This window comes from Apteryx rowi, unplaced genomic scaffold (assembly GCF_003343035.1).
Source record: "Apteryx rowi isolate R43461 unplaced genomic scaffold, aptRow1 scaffold_147, whole genome shotgun sequence".
NCBI classification, from domain to species: Eukaryota; Metazoa; Chordata; class Aves; order Apterygiformes; family Apterygidae; genus Apteryx; species Apteryx rowi.
In genome coordinates, this window is record NW_020447719.1 from 480,812 (window position 1) to 498,268 (window position 17,457).

At 41.0% G+C, this 17,457-nt stretch overlaps 1 long non-coding RNA gene across 1 annotated transcript; it reads left to right on the top strand.

Annotated features, from left to right (window-relative positions):
- The first annotated feature begins 1,590 nt into the window (after positions 1–1,590).
- LOC112962364 lies at positions 1,591–17,018 on the top strand. Its single transcript, XR_003252276.1, has 3 exons — positions 1,591–1,742; positions 5,269–5,376; positions 16,917–17,018. It is a non-coding gene; the product is annotated as an uncharacterized LOC112962364 (long non-coding RNA).
- Positions 17,019–17,457: the final 439 nt, after the last annotated feature.

Here is a 17,457-nt window from a genome sequence, read left to right on the forward strand (position 1 = left end):
CTTTTTTGGAGAAATTACACCCTTTTATGCAACATATTTGGCCTGCCAACTTACTCATTGCAGGTTAGCACAAAGTCGACATAAGGCAGTCTTAAGTTACTCTATTGTAGCAGGGCCTGTGCCAGCTCCAAGAACATGTTCTGGGAAAAACTGGAGATAGCGTAAAGACTTGAGAACTGTTAGCATGACACTCATAAGCTGGTGTTTCTGGACCTCTCCTTTTGCCTCAAGGAATTGTTACTAAAATGGTACAAACTAGAGACATTTTAGAGATGCCTTAATCGCTATTCAGAACTACAGCCCCGAAAAAAGGGGATTGCAAGATGTTTCCTATTTGATGATCTAAATCAGCATCAAATATATTCAAGTCAGACTTCCTGAACTGACAGACAAAGCCAAGTTCAAATTTAGGAAATGAATAATTTAAAGCAATGAAATTGTCTTAAAAAAACCCCATGCTCATTCCAAAAATATTGTTATCATTTTTTTCAATCTTTATTATCAGCATGCAAAGCAGTTATAGCCTGGGCTGGGTCCCCATTGGATCTCATGCAGTAAAATACAAGATCAAGTGAGTCCTTACACAAAGAGTTTGGAATACAAGTTTAAAATGCCACAACAGATAAAGAACACAAGCAGGAGGGTTAATGGGAACAGTGACAATCTCATTCATTTTGGTCATCAACAGTGCACCAAGATCTTATATTATATACCTACTCAACAGCTCAGGAAAGAAAGGAAGGAGGAAAGATCTGAGGGACTAGTCTGAAAGAGCAGCATAGGGAAGCTATGTTTGCTGAACTGGAGGGACAGCATTTACGTCATATTCAATATCTTAATTTCTCTCATTGTTTCACATGTAGCTCTAAGCTTTATGCACTGGTAATCATTCAAACTCTGCTCTGAATTGTTAAAACAGTTCCTGACATGGTTTTGGCTCATGCCAATTCCTCTCTGGCAATTCCTGAGCACAGTTCAGGAGCCAGTCCAGGCCAGGAACTATTTTCAATAGACACTATGGAGAAGTTCACAGTGTTTCAGAGGTTGAGTTTAATGGTATGGACACAGTTGGTCCCTGAAGTGATGAATGGGCCTGGGAAGATTAAATAGTTATAGCCTGTATGTTCAAAACACAGCTTGCATTGGCTCCACTTACATTTGGAAGTGTACCAGTGCTCTCTGTATTAGACCTCAGGGTGTCGAGCAAGGGACTTGTCTTATGGCTCACTGCCTGCAAAATGTTCGTTTGAGTGATTCACGTTGTATCACATTGACAGTCTGTGGCTGAAAAGGGGATACAATTCAGTTCTCTAGTCTCTTCAGCATAAGTTCTCACTTTTTTCCCCTTATTACCTCCTGCCTTATTCATTGTGGAGCAGATGCAAAAATGATATCAACTGGAAGAGAAGACCTTGGTCTTTTTATGTTCTTCCTGAACCATTTAGCTGATGATTCTCATGTGTAAAGTGTGCGAATAAGCTGGGGAGCATAGACCTTCTGATTTTTCCCGTCTCTGATTGTCACCAGTTCTTTTCCACCTACTTTAATGCCTTAATCAACTGACTATAGAGTCAGTCCCTGCTTGCTTGTTCTCCTTTTGGTAATACATTTCTTATTTTTCTTTGTGTATGTTGGCTTGCTACAAAAGAGGCTTCAGAAAAAGGCTTAAAGAAAAAGAATTGCACAGCAACTCTCTTGTGAACTGGGGTGAATTGTTCAGGGATTAGAACATTTCCTGGAAGGTAAGAGTTGTGGATTTAAAGTGCTTTTGAAGTGTTGCAACCATTTGGTACGTGCTGTTTTTTTTCCAAAGCATGGACAGTCCCACCACTACCACATATATAGGGCTCAGCAGAGTTTGCCTAGATTGCATGAGAGTTGGGGCAGAGAGGCTGAGTTCAGGTATCATACAGGCTTTAGGCTTTTCAGGCACATGCTGTGTTGAATCATAGAACCATAGAAAATTTTGGGTTGGAAGGGACCTCTGGGACTCATCTAGACCAACTGTGCACTGAGAGCAGGGCTAACTTCATAAGCTAGGTCAAGTTGCTCAGGGCCTCGTCCAGGTGGGTTCTTTGAATGTACAAGAATGGAGATCCTACTGCTTCTCTGAGACCCCCTTCCAGTGTTTCTCCACTCTTATAGTGAAGAACTTTTTTTTCTTAGTTCCCATTGAAATATCCTTTTCTCAAAAGTGTGACTATTGCCTTTTGTCCTCTCACCTCTGAGAAATGTCTAGCACCATCTCTGTGACACCCTTTAGGTGGTAGAAGACACCTTAAGGTAGAGGACATTAGTCCTCTTTTCTCCAGCTAAATAAATATAATTCCTTTAGCCTGTCCTGATGTGTGCTTTAGACCCATAATGCTCTTACTGGCCCTTTACAGGACTCTCTCCAGTTTGTCTTGTATGAAGGGGCACAAAACTATGCAGAATATACCAGATAAGGCCTCATGAGTGATAATCAGAGGAAGATAATCACTGCCTTTGACCTGTTACTTATCTTCTTTCTATACGTGGTTAGCATTCATTGGTGCAATAACAACCTGCTCATTCATGTTCAACATGTTGTCCATTATGACCCTCCAAATCCTATTTTGCAGAGCTGCTATCCAGCCAGCCAGTTCCCAGACTCTACTGTTGCATAAGGTTATTCCATCCCAGGTGCAGGACTTTGTGTTTGCCTTTGTTCAGCTTCATGACTTTCCTGCCAGCCCATTTCTCCAGATTGTTTGGGTCCTTCTGAATGGCAGCCTTGCCCTCCAATGTCAACTTTCCCCCAGTTTGATGTGATCCATGAGGTTGCTAGGGCGTCTTTCCTCACATAACCCAGGTTACTGATGAAAGTATTAACCCAAGGAACACACTCATAACTGGCAACCTGCTATACTTCAAACCACTGACTACGGCCCTTCAAGCCCAACAGTCCAGCCAGTTTTTCCACCCACCTTGTTACCCACCTATCTGGTTCATATGTCCTCAGCTTGGCTATGAAGTTACTGTGGAAGATTGTGTTAAAAGCCTTGCTGAAATCAAGGTAAATGATACTCACTGTTCTCTTCTCATCCACAGAGTCAGTCTTTCATCACAGGAGGCACTGAGGTTGGACAAACACAATTTGACTTTCATAATCCTGTGCTGACTGTTCTAAATCATTTATTATCCTTCATGCACCTGGATCCAACTTCCGCAAAAAAGGAAGCCTTAGAACTAACAGGAGATCCATTCTGGGTGCTGAGGCAGGGATTTTAACAAGGGAAAACGTTAAAATTTGATTACAAACACACAAATATACACATTTGCAGTGGGGAGAAAAATAAAGTTGGGAGCTTCTTGGTAACCTTGATGATGTTCTGGTAATGTGTGTGTAAAGTACAGTATACAAAGGGTTAACAAGCAGGCTTTGTACTGTTTCTTATTAGAGTGACTCCAGCATTTGGCTTTCAGGCTTAAAGGATATCTCATGTCATATGTATACTGCCACATATGTAATTTGTTGGGTAGCACTGGTTATTGTGGAGATGGCATAGAAATTCCTAACAATCTTTCCTGCCCACAACAGTTTTCCAGAAGACAGAACACACTGCTGCCTGTGCACGTTAAATCTTTGGATGAGCTAATACAAAATACTTCTGCTGTTCTAATTTCCTCTTGTGTGTATTTTTTCCTGGCTTAGAGTCAGTGACCTAATTCTTTTCTTTACTCTGTCCAAGGTTTTTGACTTTTTCCAAGTTATTCACATCATACTCTTTCCCATTGCAGAACTTTTGGCTTTTTATTTCCGCTTTGTTTTAGCAGTCTGAGATAGTTGCGTTGACTGCCCTATTGCTCTTCTGTCCCCAGTCCTGAGGGTGGATACTGAGTATGCAGAAAAGAGAAAGTACGGAAAATAACATCCGTAGCATGGGCACCCTTGTGAATATTGCCCAAGACGTTTTACTGGGCCTGCCTAAGGGAGTTGTTGTCCCTGCACAAAGCCCACATGAAGGTCCTCTTGTATAGTTTACACTGGAAAGAATCTAATTGAAGAGTAGCATCTTGAAGAAAGTAAGTTTGCTCTCCCAGTGTGTTGGTTGAAGAGCTAGACCAATCAGTGTTTCTCTGCCTGTTTACTTGCCTTTTAAAAGTACATAAAGACTCGATAAAAACCTTTTTGACAAGGTGTGTGGGGGGGTGCTACATTTAACTAAACAAAATACATGAACTAAAGGCTGCTTAATTTTCATAACTGTGAAATCCATAAACTAGTGCATGCACGTTTCCCAGCCTAGACTGAGGCGTGCTTAGGCCAGTTCAAAGGCATGTAGAGAGCAGACCCGGCAGTTTCTGTCTTTGATTTTGATTCAAATCTACTTTTTTATTCTTGTACATGTAGGAGGTTGACGAAAGGCTACCTTTTTTGTTTTGTTTTGTTTTGTTTCTTTCAGTTGCACTTCTAGGCCTCTACTTCTTTTTATTCTGTGTTTCCCAACAGTTATTATATTGTGGCTCCTTGGGGCTACTGTGATAAATATCTGCATTCACACCCAAACTTTTTCTTGTATGGCAAGGAGATTTTGCACATTTGCAAAATAATCTCCATGGTACCACTCATGGGCTTAGTGTATTAACCATCACATAGACCTCTTTAAGCAGTCTTACTGTCTTATCAGGAATTTGTATGAACAGTATAATCACTGTTTTTCTGGGGGGGAGAGAGGATCATTCAATTCATGAATTAAAAAAAAAAAACAGACTATGATTATGCATTTGGAATTTTAGACTAGGGCTAAATTGCATCCATTTCATGGCATAGCTGAAGACTTAAAATCCGCTTTAATTTATACAAAATTTAAGTTCTGCAACTTTAGTTATAAGTTGTACATATGGAGAAGTGTTTTCTTAACTGTGTCTTGTTTCTGCGTAGCTGATGCAACCTCTTGAGCTGCAGAAGGCTGTATACTCAGACCCTGTGACAGGCTGACCTCTCCAGTAAAAGGCCAGCTTCTCCACATGCCTGCAGATATAAAAGTGCAAATAAGCTGACTGCTACAAGTGCTTTACCTCCTTTAACTCTCAGGCCTTCATGTCGGTCTAACTGATGTTGCATGGCTGTAAATCTTAATTCACTCTTCCTCATACTCCTTGTCATTATGATCTTAAGCTCAGGATTTGCTTTATGTGCTGGTGTATATTTGTATGCGTTTTAAAATAGGATGAGCAGAAAATCTTAGGTTTGTCACCAAGACAGCATTGAAAAACTACTCCTCCATCGCTCTTTTATTTCAGGAACTCTGAAGAAGAGGGTGACAGAAAAGTTCCTGTCTCCTAGGTACTCTCTTCAGAGCACTGTGCTATTCCTTCCCCTGCTGACATTCCAAGAAACTGGAGGAAAAGGTATTTTTCATTAAAAATAAAATTCAGGAACACATGCAGTTTTCTGATTTTGCTTTGCTTCTGAATGATGAAATGACTCAGAGTATGTATAAAAAACCTTGTCACATTACCTACAGAACCAAAAGCAAACAAGTTGCTGGCTTGTAAAAAAGAAAAGAAAGTCTTGAGATGAAAGAGAACTATATTTTGCCTCTGTCATAAAAACCTGTGTTTCTTTTTTTTTTTTCCTTTCAATTGAACTCTTGAAAAAAGTGGAATTTTACTTCAAGACATATTGGTTCATATCACAATGTTAATTTTATTAAGCAATAAGACCAGACAAGACTTGAATTATTGTGCAATAATTTATGCTTAGGTGCATTCTCAGGCATGAGCCTGAAGGCTGAGTGTTATCAAGTCTTGGAGTGTTTCACATGGATTATGCCCCTTTTTTTTAAAAAAAAAAAAAGGAGGAAAGACAAAATTTATATAGGCTACGAGGTTTTGAGCTCTACAGAGACGAGCACCCAAAAGCTCAGAGAGCCTCCTCGCTTGGGACATGTCTGCTTACTAGCGGCAGTCGGAGTCGTCAGGGGAGGGTCAGCATGTGTTCCTGTGCAGCATTTTGGGGAAAGCTCCCGACCACCCCTGCTTTGCAGGAGGCTAGGTGTGCTGCCTTTCCCCAAGCACCAAGCCTCTCCCTCACCCAGGAAGCTTCTCCCAGAGCTGTGGTACCTGAGATACAGGGAATATGAGGCCTAAAATGGCAGAGGATTTTTAAATTCCCAATATTTGTGGTTCACGAAGCTCAGAGTGAAACAGATGAGAGCTGGGACCAAACGTGCTTGGCTGAGGGGATCCGGTTACCACATAAATTCCCATGGAGATCAGCTGAATCTCTAATCGAAGGCTGAGACTAACTTGCACTTCACTTTTAGACTAAATCCTATCTGTAGTGAAGACCACATCAACCTTCCTCTGAGAAAAAATTATTCGTGACAAGAATGTCACTAACATCTATTGCTTTGTTTACCCAAGTGACGCTCTGAAAAACACCTACAGCAAGCAACTCAATCAAACACAACAGAAAAACAAGAAAAATACAAAAGCAAGCATGAACAAACAAAAATCCCTCACAAAACAAAGTTAAAGCATTGCTTGGGCAGAGTTTTAATTGAAAAAGGAAAAGGCAGAACCTCTCTAAAGGTCAAGAGAAGCTTTAATATTGCATGGAAGGGACTAAGATATTATTATCCTGGGGAACAGTAAGCAATTTAAAAAAAAGAAGAAAAAAAAAGAAAGCCCTGGAGGTCAAGCAGCAAGACAGAAATAAGGCAGAAGGGGTTGGGAGTAGAAGGCTGATGGTGCTTTTTGGAACTTCAGAAGAAGTTTGCCCTCACCTTGAGAGTGAGGGCAAACTCAGCACATTTGTGTGAGTGTGCACACCACACAGGCCTCAAAATGGCCATGGAAATCAGATAGCAACAACAGCTACACAGCAGCGCTGAAATGAATGGAGAATAAGGTGCTATACTGCAGTGCTGAACATATCAGAATCTCATCTTAATCAAATACCTTTGCCCAAGTAACTTTTAAAATTCTCATCAAATACAGATTAAGTATCTTTTTCTTTCTGATACTGAAGCAAAAGAATCTAGAAACAAAGTAAGCACTCCCCAAACTGTCTACATTTGCCAAAATGCCCATCCAAAGTTAATGTGAATAACCTATAGCTCTTAACAAAGCCTTGAATCTACACAGATTTTCCTGACACCGTCAATTTCAATCAGAGACCAGTCCATAAGATGAGCTTATCCAGTACATTTTTCCCCTCTAATTACTGATGCTTTTTAAAGCTTCAAAATTCGATTCAGATCAGAGAAAGAATGCTACTCAATTTTAACACTTTTTTGAATGTCTCAGTTCTTCCTGGGTTATATGAATTTCAGACAGGTGCCTTTCAGTCAGGACAAGATCACTCCAGGTTTAAGCCATCAGTACCACAAGTCAAAGCAGGAAAGGGAAAGGAAAACTGCAGATGCCAGAGAAAGAGAAAGAAGGGTAGGAAACAGAGAGAGACAGAGACATATAGATGCAATATAGAGCTGACATTAAATTCAGACACTCTTAGCTCCAGTGACAAACTGGGGAAACATTCAGGAGCCAATATCGGCATATGAGCAGTTTTCCAGCTGGTAGATGGGAAGAGACAAATTTCCAGGAATATGTGTTTTCTGGAATAACAAAATGGGCAGTGTAAGATTAAAAAGGACCTGTGAGAGGTCAGGAGGGAGAATAGTTACAACAGCAACAGAAAGCACATGGGTGAGGCACGACTTTAGCAGCCTTCAAAACCCTCATCAGCGGCACCAGTCCAGGGCGCGAATGAGTCCTGACACAGCAACTATAGCACCATGGTGCAGCCCTTTCCCCATCACTTTCCCAGCCGCAGTGCAGCCGTGTTTGGTCCTGCCACTGCACAGAGCTTGAAGAAGGTTATCTGTATAAATGCTCTGTAAGTGCAAACACTGGGTTGACTAACAGTAAATATATTCCCCAGAAAAATGAGCCCTGTGCTGTGATTACTAGCAAAAGCTCCTAGTTTCTAATCCTGCATCTCTCAGGAACTTGCATTGTAGCTCTGGGAAAGCCACTTTCCTCACCTGCTTCTACTTCTTCCTTTCTAAAATGGGGCTGGGAATTCTCATCCTGTGACTTTTTTTTGCAAACTTAATATTTCCTTACATTCCTCACTGGGATGAAAACAAGTTTTTGTACAATTATTTTTGTTTCCTTTTGTGTGTTTTGTTAGTTTCTTTTGGTGGAGAAGGGTAAGTGGAGGAGAACGCATCACCAAGGATTAACCTGTACTCTGGTTCTTTATGTTCAACGCTGTTTTTGGAGCAGGGACTTGAGCTAACATCTCCAAGATCTCAGCTGAGTGGCCAACAGTGGTGGCTATTGAAATCCACCTATAGCTTTCTGATTTTAACCAGAAATGCAAACCTAAACTCTACAATTTTTCCTGCTAAAAATCTCATCCAAACTAACAAGTTTCCATGAACAGATCAGTTTTGAAGAACTAGATATTTTTGATAAAAATATAATTTAAAAAAATTCTTAGCAAGCCCTGACCCTAGCCCAGAAGGAAAATAGCTACAAGTAAGCAGCACTGGCATTTGCTGGAAGGGCTTGAAAGGACCACCTTTGCCCTCCCCTCATCATGCCTGCATCCAGCCCTCATGCAATGCAAAAAGCTGAGCAATGTGTCTGCTCATATGTTTTACTTTGCTTCCTTAAATCCCCAATGATCTTTGAGCCCAACACGTAATAGATGGTCATACCTCAGAGCAAATAAAATAAGGGCCCTTTCAAAGTGAATGTGTATTATTTTGTATTTCCCAAAGCCCTCATTGCAAAACTGTATCCATGGCATGTACATGCTATTGACCCTGTGTCATCAACAATGAAAAGAGTAGGGTTTCTTACTTTTTTTTTTTCCAGATTTAAGTTTTTTGGTACGGGTTTTTCATGCTTTATATGATAGAGATGTAGCAAATTAATTGTATGCTTCTTTTGGTGGGAATTTTTATTGAGGCATGTGATGCTTGCTCAGCTCTTTAGAAAGCAATGGTGTGAGATCACTCAAATAATTGCATTAGTGCTACAGAGGCAGTCTTGCCTTTGGGATTTCAAGTTCCATTCAGTCACAGTCTCTCTCTTTCTCTCTCTGTATTTTTTAAAACACCTTCCTTCATGTTCCCATTTGCCCTTTTCATATCTTCTTTACTCTTTTCCTTGGTACAAATGTGATATATTGTGTTTGCTGAACTGCTTAAACAGACACTAGCTTCTATTGCATTAACTACATGGCAACTTCAAGGATTACTTCACTATAGCTTTGATAACATGACTAAGAGTTTGGGTCACTGCAGGACATAATTCAGAGCTGATGTCAGTCAATAGTGGCCATAAACTCCTTGATCTATTTGTCATTGCTGTCAATTGCAGTATATAAATCACTATCTATCTCATTTGTGAGATAATATAGCAACAGTGAATAAAAGGGATGCAGATAGTGCTGTATAGTGTTCCCCGTTTTCTTACTGTTACCCTCCTAGAGGCTCAAAAGTGTTTCTTTACCTATGCCTTTCCACTGAGGCATTTTTTTTTTCTTTTCTTTTTGGCAATGAGGCCTAGAAAGTGAAACACTACATTGGGCATTGGGAATCCTGGATTCTGTTCCTGGGTCTACAGTGACCTCTGGGACAAACATGGGACACATCTAAAAATACCTCTTCCCACTTTTTGGAAGTGTTTTGATGTCTGTATTTGAAAAGTGCTACTGAAGAGCTAAGTGTTATCTGATTATTGCTTTTTATAGATGGAAATTTTTAAAGTGTTACTTAAGTTTCACCTGCCCTTCCCTCAAAATATACACAGAGAGGGTGGAGAGAGAGAGCAACAAAGCTACTGCTGCACAATGGTTGATCTGGAAATGAGCAAAAATCTCTGCCTCTCAATTCAATGTGTACCCTTGGTTTGTCATGCCAAATCTTCTGCTAATGCAAACCCGTTGCCTAGGGATGCTGTTAGGTGCTACAGCCACAGTATATTGGACAATCCTCAAGACTTTTTATTATTTTTTTAATTTCTTTTAAGAGGCTGGGGAAGAATAAAAAAGGAGAAAAATTGGTTCTAACGATCCATTTGTAACAGTTCTAAGCTATAGAAGATGTGGAGGCTAAAATCCTTGACGTTGCCTCCTTTAAATGTGTATTGTTTCACAGTGGACTGTAATCTCTATTTCATTGATTGATAGGGCTATAATGCCTAGGAAAGAGTGGAATGGATGAGCCAATCAGAAATAAAGAGCCAAGAAAAGGTCAAAATGGTGGAGCACTTCACTATATTTCTTGAAAGATGTTAGGTATTAAATGTCAGGTGCAATCTTTGTCATGAAAATGAAGTAACAAGCCACTAGTGTAACCCCTCTCCTTTGAATGATAGTCTTGTCACTTTTCCTAATGCTCTTTTACCAGGGCTTAAACTGAGGGAGAACGCTGCCCATCTTGTAGAATATTTAAATAATGGAATACATTCAGGAATCAGAAGGAAAGTGGGAAACGAGGGAAACAAAAATTCCCTTGTTAGGTATTTGCTTCTCAAACTTGGCCTCCTACAATGTAATTTGTGGCATGGCAAACCAGATACTAAGAGTTCAATACATACTGGTTGCATTATTGATTTATTAAGAAGCTTTGCACTTTGGGTTTTCATATATGACTAACCCCAGTCTATCTAGCATTCGCAACAGGCTTGATGGCACTTGTCTCAGTATGGCCAAGATGCTTCTGTTTACTAAGTGAGATAAAGGAAACTTCTACTGAAAGAATGATATTTGCCAGCCTTTATTAGAAAGATGACTTTCTAGTCCAGATATATAAGCCTTTTGCAGTGCTCTGCTGTGCCTTTTAACATGTCTTTCTATACCATCATAGTATTGCCTCAGAGATTTTTATCAATAAATCTTAAACTGTCTATAGAAGATGCAGCCTGATCATCCTTTCAGTGCCCAGGTCAATCCTGTGAATTGGCAGTCCTTCATACTCCAGACGTGGCCCCTCTGACCTTTGGCAGCTGCAGTCTCTTCTTTTCAAATTTCCCAGTGAAAAAGTTTTCTGGTCTCAGGAGGGCACTTTTGGAGGAGTATATTATGAGACTACTACTCTGTTATCTTTTCCTTATAATCTTGTTATCATTTCAGCAGGTGCACTCACTGGCAAGGGTGCCAGGGAAAATAGTATGAAAAGCTTTGGCTGGGAAAGCCAGGTTTGCCAAAGCTCTAATGAAACAATTTATATATGCACATAGGTAAACCAGGAAGCACAGGCAGAATGCAAGTGGATGCCCTGTATAAATGACCAAACTTGAGTTATACTCTGAAGCATCACGTTGCCACCCCATCCTTCCCAGAAATAATTCACTTTCATTTGGGACAGAAACAGCAAAGAAGTAAAATTGTCTTGCAAGTTTGCCCCATGATGCTATTGCTGGATCTGCATCCTTACAGTGGGGTTACTGCTGGGCATGGTTTACCTTTGCATATAAAAATGGAAACCCTGTTTCAGCTGAGGTAGATTCAGAGCACCCTGCCCTCCGTGCAGGAAGCGGTTTGCCCTTGACTACACCAGCAGTGAATCCGTGGCAGCATTGGCTTGGTGCCACCCGAGAGGCCAGGCCCCAGCAACTATGTCCAGACTGCGGAGCAGGAGCACACCGGTCTGCTCTCTGATGCTTCAGACTGGGAGTCGTCTGTGCACATCGCAGCTCCCCTTCTTGTCTCATTCTTCCCAGTCCTTCCCCCGAAAGCCCGCATATGCAAGGGGGGATTTCATGTGCTGGAGCCGGCCTTGTTCCATGATGCATCGTCACAGCTGAGAGCTACCACCTGGGAAGTAACCCTAGCCTGGGCATGGAGAATGGGAATACCCCTGGCCAGGAATGACATACCTAAAATGAGGTAGATGTGGCAAATACTTGGTGCTGAGATATGGGGTGTCCATTCCCTTCTTCTCTGGACTCTTGGCTTCTTCTCTGTTTTGCAAAATAGCGGAGGTCTAACTTGGCCTTTTACGTGCCAAGCATAGAAGCCGGCTACAGATAGGCCCAGAAAGACAAGATTAGCCCTAACAAGAACAACCTATAGATGCTACCATGTAGGAAAAGAGAATAAGAAATTAAAGGCCTAAATTATGAAGAAAATAATGAAAAGGTAACCTGTTCTACATATTGCCTTTTTATAGATTTTCAGCAGAAGACTGAAAATGACTGAATGGAAAGAAGTGAACTGTACCTGACAGGTTGCATCTGCTACCCACTCTCACTCCATTGAGCTTTCCTTTCCCGACCTCTTTCCTGAGGGAAGAACTCAGGTGTCTTCATCTCCCTCACTGGCTTTGCTTAAGTTCTTAAATAATACATGGCCTTACTTTCACCACCTGTGAGACCCTCCCGTATCTCCCTTCCCTGCATCTCACTTTTCTTCTTTCTTTCTCATTGTCTCGTGTTTAATGGGAAGACTGATTAGTAGTCTAAGAATGTATCTTTTGTCAGTTGCTGTGTAGATAAAAGTATTATCTTGAATAGCTCAGCACTGGTACAAGTTTGCTGGACACGCAGGTGTCAGACAAGACTGTGTGCTGGGGTCAGGTTTCCACAGCAGCGAGCTTGGAGCTACATGTCAACAAGATAGAAATAAATCACATTTTCTCTCTTTACTGGTCTTTTCTCACCTTGATCGTTTGTCTTATGTACATTGTAAAGAGCTGCAATAACAACACCTCAGCTGATTCTTTCCCTCCAAAAAGAACAACCAATAACATCTTTCATACCATCTGAAAGATTGCCAAGCAGGGGTTTTTCCACGTATAAAAATTCTCTGCAACTAATGGGAAAGGGAATAGGGGTTGCTATCAAAATGAAATACACTACCTTTAAAATGCTTTCATTGTTTTTTTCTCCTGTATCTTTACTAAAAAAATATATATTTTATTTCTTTCGGTCTAAGTAGGCTGAGATCCCTATTCACACATTCAGATCTTATTTAATAGTTTAGTCTTGTACAAGACTGTGTTAACTTCTTTGGCCTACTGAGCCCATTTATTGTCTTTATTCTTTCAAAATCATGTTGCTAGAGCAGGCTTGAAAAAAGTGGTACAGGATTTCCCCTCCCCTCCCCCCCCGCCCTTGAGATCCCATGCAGCCCAGACAAAAGCAGCTCCAATTTCTGCACACCTTCCCTGTTCCTTGCTTCATGTCTGCTGGCAGCCAGGGAGACCTGCCCACCTCGGCAACCAAAGGGGATCTTTTTTCCATCCAGTTTATCCTGCCCAGTTTATCATCAGAGGAGATCATGGCCATCCACCAGCTGACAGTTCCTACACGGCATATTGCAGGGCGCTTGCCAGCGCCTCAATTTTCAGGACTCAAGGGTGCAAAGAAAGGACCTTTACAGAACCTGCCTGACTTGATGCAGGTTGCTCCTGTCCACGTGCTCCTGCTTCGGAGCGCTGTGGAAGGGATGCGCTGCACTGCAAGTGGCAGTCCTTTCACCGTACGGCAGCAGCTTCAAATTCCAGCAATGACTTTCTTATTGCTAAGAATTCTTTACCGCAGCAAAAGTATTTTTTTTAATGGGAACCAGATTTGAGTCATAAACCTTAAGCCTATCAAACTTTATGTTAGCTAATGTTTACCTTATTGTATTTTTTTTTCTTTTTTTTTTTCTCTCTCTCTGGTAAAAAGGCCGTGCTGTAAAGGGAATGCAGGGTAGCAAATAAAGCAAAGGAAATCAGGAAATACTATGAACTGCATGTGACTTGCAGCTGCGGGGTTCCTCACAATAAAGAACCCTGCCTCAACAAAGTGGCTTATGTGCTTTAACAAATATCAGCTGTTTGTTTGGGGTGTAATGAACAAACTAGAGCCAGAGTGACAACTGCTTCAAGTAATTATGAAGACAGCTTGCAAACTATGGCCCCACTTGTTTCAGACTCTAAATGATGACAGTCAGACTGCTGTTGCTGCCAGCTTTATTTCTGAGCACTTTTATTTCCATATTTCAAAGGTCAGTGTGTGGTGGTGATGGCAGCCAAAGAAAGCCTGTGTGTATGGTATGTGTGTGCCTGTGTGTTTGTGAGAGAGGGAAAAATAATGAAAGAAAAGCATTTTTTCAGCTTTACCAATAACTGCTATATTAATAATAAACACTTAATGAAGTGTTTATAATATGCTAAAACCTAAAACCCAGGTGAGATTGGGGTTCCCTAGCTCCAGACATTATTTATATGTGTAATGAGGGGGACTCTGCCCTGAGGAGTTTGCAGTGCAAAAGAGAGAGATGGTGGAAGATGCAGCCCAGGGAAACATCGATGTTGCTCTTTTACAACAGAGTCATGGAAAGATTAAGTAACTTGCCCAGGGACACAGAAGTTTTAGATCTGGTAAAACCTGAATTGGCTGCAAACCTCTGAATCTTGGACCATTACTGAGGCTGCACCTTTTCTTTCTTCTAATGTTGATGATTTATGTTTTATAATACTGATGAATTATGTTTATACAGAGGCTGAGCATTTTGTGGTATATAATAATCATATAAAAGAAGCCACCCTTGTGCTGAAGAGATTACTACATATGTGGAACAAAGCATGGTGAAATTTATGCAGAAAATTTGGAGAAATTTTACTCAAGTACTAATCTGATTTGTCCAAAAAGCGATCTGATTTCTGTCTCCTGTCTTCTGTTTAATGTATTTTTCTGGTAAATATCTCATGAGATAAACATGAAATAGCACAGGAACGGAGGTCAGAGAGTAAGGAGAGAGTTGAAAGGCCAGGATTGTTTGGAGGGACGTGAGGGGGAAGGCTGCCTCGTCCCAGAGCTGGGGCCCTGCTTTGGGCATGCCTTTGGCAAAAAGCGGTTTGTGGGAGCAAGGTCTGAAGGGTCCGAATGCAGGAATGGCAGGAGAAGACACATGCCCTGTGGAGACTGGAAAACAAGGGTTTTGAATGTGAAGCAATAGGAGTGAGGCCATGGTGCTGATTTCCAAGGAAAAGGTTGCAGATTTGTGTGGGCAACCTGAGCAGACTGGAAAAAGGACAGGCATGGTCAAGGCAGCATCTTGGATGGACTGAGGAGGAAGGTCAGGAGGTACAAAATTGCTAATGAAATAGGAGGAAGGTTACGAAAACATGGAGAATAGTTTTGATGCTAGATCTGAGAAAAGTAGGGAGGTATTTTCAAGATAACGTTGACGTAAAAGTGACAGCTGTGAGCCTGGCTGTTGGGAGAGAGGGTGGCTGACAGCGCAGGGCTTGAATACAGGGAAGCCTGTGAGTTATCTTCTCTGATGGTTATGTATGTGACCAAGGATCACAGTGACAGGGAGAAACAAAAAGGAAGATAAACAGTGCATCCTGTCCTTCCCATCAGGCTTATGTTTCTTTGCAGGATGCATTCCTTCCCCCCCACCCCCCAAATTAATATACAGGAAATTAGGAATTTCTTCAAACAGATCCAAAAAGAAATACAAAGCAATTGATGAAGGACCATGGACTGCAGCCAAAGGGAGACAAACCCTCCTCCAGGGTGTTTATTACTTGCCATACTTGACATAAATAGCCTTGCTTCTAGTGCAGTCCAGGTTTGACAGCTGCCTAATCTATTTTTTTCCCCTGGTTTAGAAAAAGACAGAGTGATTTCACTTACTCTTGGACTCACTTCCATGCATCCCTGTGATTCAGAAACACTCTTACGCAAGTATCTCACTGTAAACATCTATGCTCCTCCAACAGGCACTATCAAAGAGACACCTCATAGTTTGTCACCTGTTTAAATTCTGGTTCATCACCTGTTTAAATTATACTTTCATAGGTTCATAGGAAAACTGATAAATTTTGAAAGGTTTCCTTGCCTTGATGCTTCTGTTCCTTTTGTGGAGAATGGCCTCTTCTATATGTGAGCCCGACCAGATCACATATGATGCAGGATTTTTGTATATCCCTTGCAGGAAAAGCTCCCATTGAGCAGCCCATGCCAGAGGAACGGAGCGTCAGGAGCAAAATACTTGATGAAAGAAATAAAAGTGCAGTATCTGACATTATGTGTGGCCAGCAGCAAATGAGCTGATGTCTGTCTAATGTATGAAACTTCCAGTCTGAAATTCCTACTGACTTTGATTATTCCCTCTCTAGGATAATTTGCAATATCTACTTGCAACATGCAAGTTGTAAACTAACTACAAGTAAAATTTGAATCCCTATATGATAGTCCTTTTCTTCCTTTCGTTCATGATAACAGTTTAGTCTTCTCAAAGCCTCACTTGGCAGATTTCCCAGCATGTCTTTCTGTAGGAGGCCACTTTAAATTCAGCAGAGAGCATCACGTGCCATGCTGAAGTAGACATTTCATAACCGGTCTCTGAATTTCTCTTAGTGCCGAATGCATTCAGATTCTGTTAAGTTTTTCTCCTGATAGTCTTATAGCACATGTTCACACAGGTTACTCCAAGGGCAGTTCAATTTGAGCTGCTCCAGTGCTGCTAAAACGAGGGAGGCAGGGCTCTATTGCTCTAGCTGTCTCTCATGGCTTTCATTTATAGATTTTTTCCTAGTTGAAGCCTCTGGAAATTGTTACAGCTTAGCAAACAAACCGATACAGTGTCCTAGCTTCGCTCCTCTAGTGCACAATTTTTCGTGTGTAGAAATTGGAGTGCTAGACTTAAATGCAGGTATGGATTTGAATTTCCGTAAAGACCAGCTGTGGAAAAATAACATAAATAAAATCTTGAAAATCAAGCTGTCTTTTTCTGTTAATGCTAATGAGCGATTAGGTTTGTCCTTAGCAACACTTCTACAAGTCACAGCTGTAAATCGCAATACAGATGTGATATTACTAAGAAGATACATAGTAGATAGTGAGGATAAATTGTGAGGGAGGCTTAGAAAGACTTCGGTACAGCACGGTAATGCTTAATGCTTGCTTGTTGTTTTTTTTTTTAGAGCTTGGCCTGTTTACCTTGAAGTTTGGTTCTTTTTTAGTTCCTCTATGGATGGACACCATGTGAAAAGTAGAGAGGAGATGATCAGTTGCCCAAGGCCACTCAGTGGGTAAGCAATTATGATGAGACTAAAACATGGGTTTTGACTTGCACAGCTACTGAGCTGAGCAGTGTTCAGCCTGGTTCTTACACCTGCTCTGTGGTTCTATAGAAAAGGCTCTTTCAGAAATAGACTGCCATTTGAGACTGAAGTTTATCCTCCGTGTTGATTAATGTGCTTTAGTCGGGGAGCAAATAACCATGAAAAGAGTTTTAAATACAGATAACACTGAGGTTGCCCAGATACAAGTGAATGATTGAATGTAATAGTTGATGGATTTGATGGGTTTCTGATAATTACTATCTACAAGTAGCAATAAGAAATAGGCTAATGATAACAATGTTACTAGTTTTTTTTTTTTTTCTTTGAAAAATGTAGAAAACTATTATTTCCCATGGATTTACCCCATCTGGGTTTCAGTGGGCCAAGACAAGGCAAACTG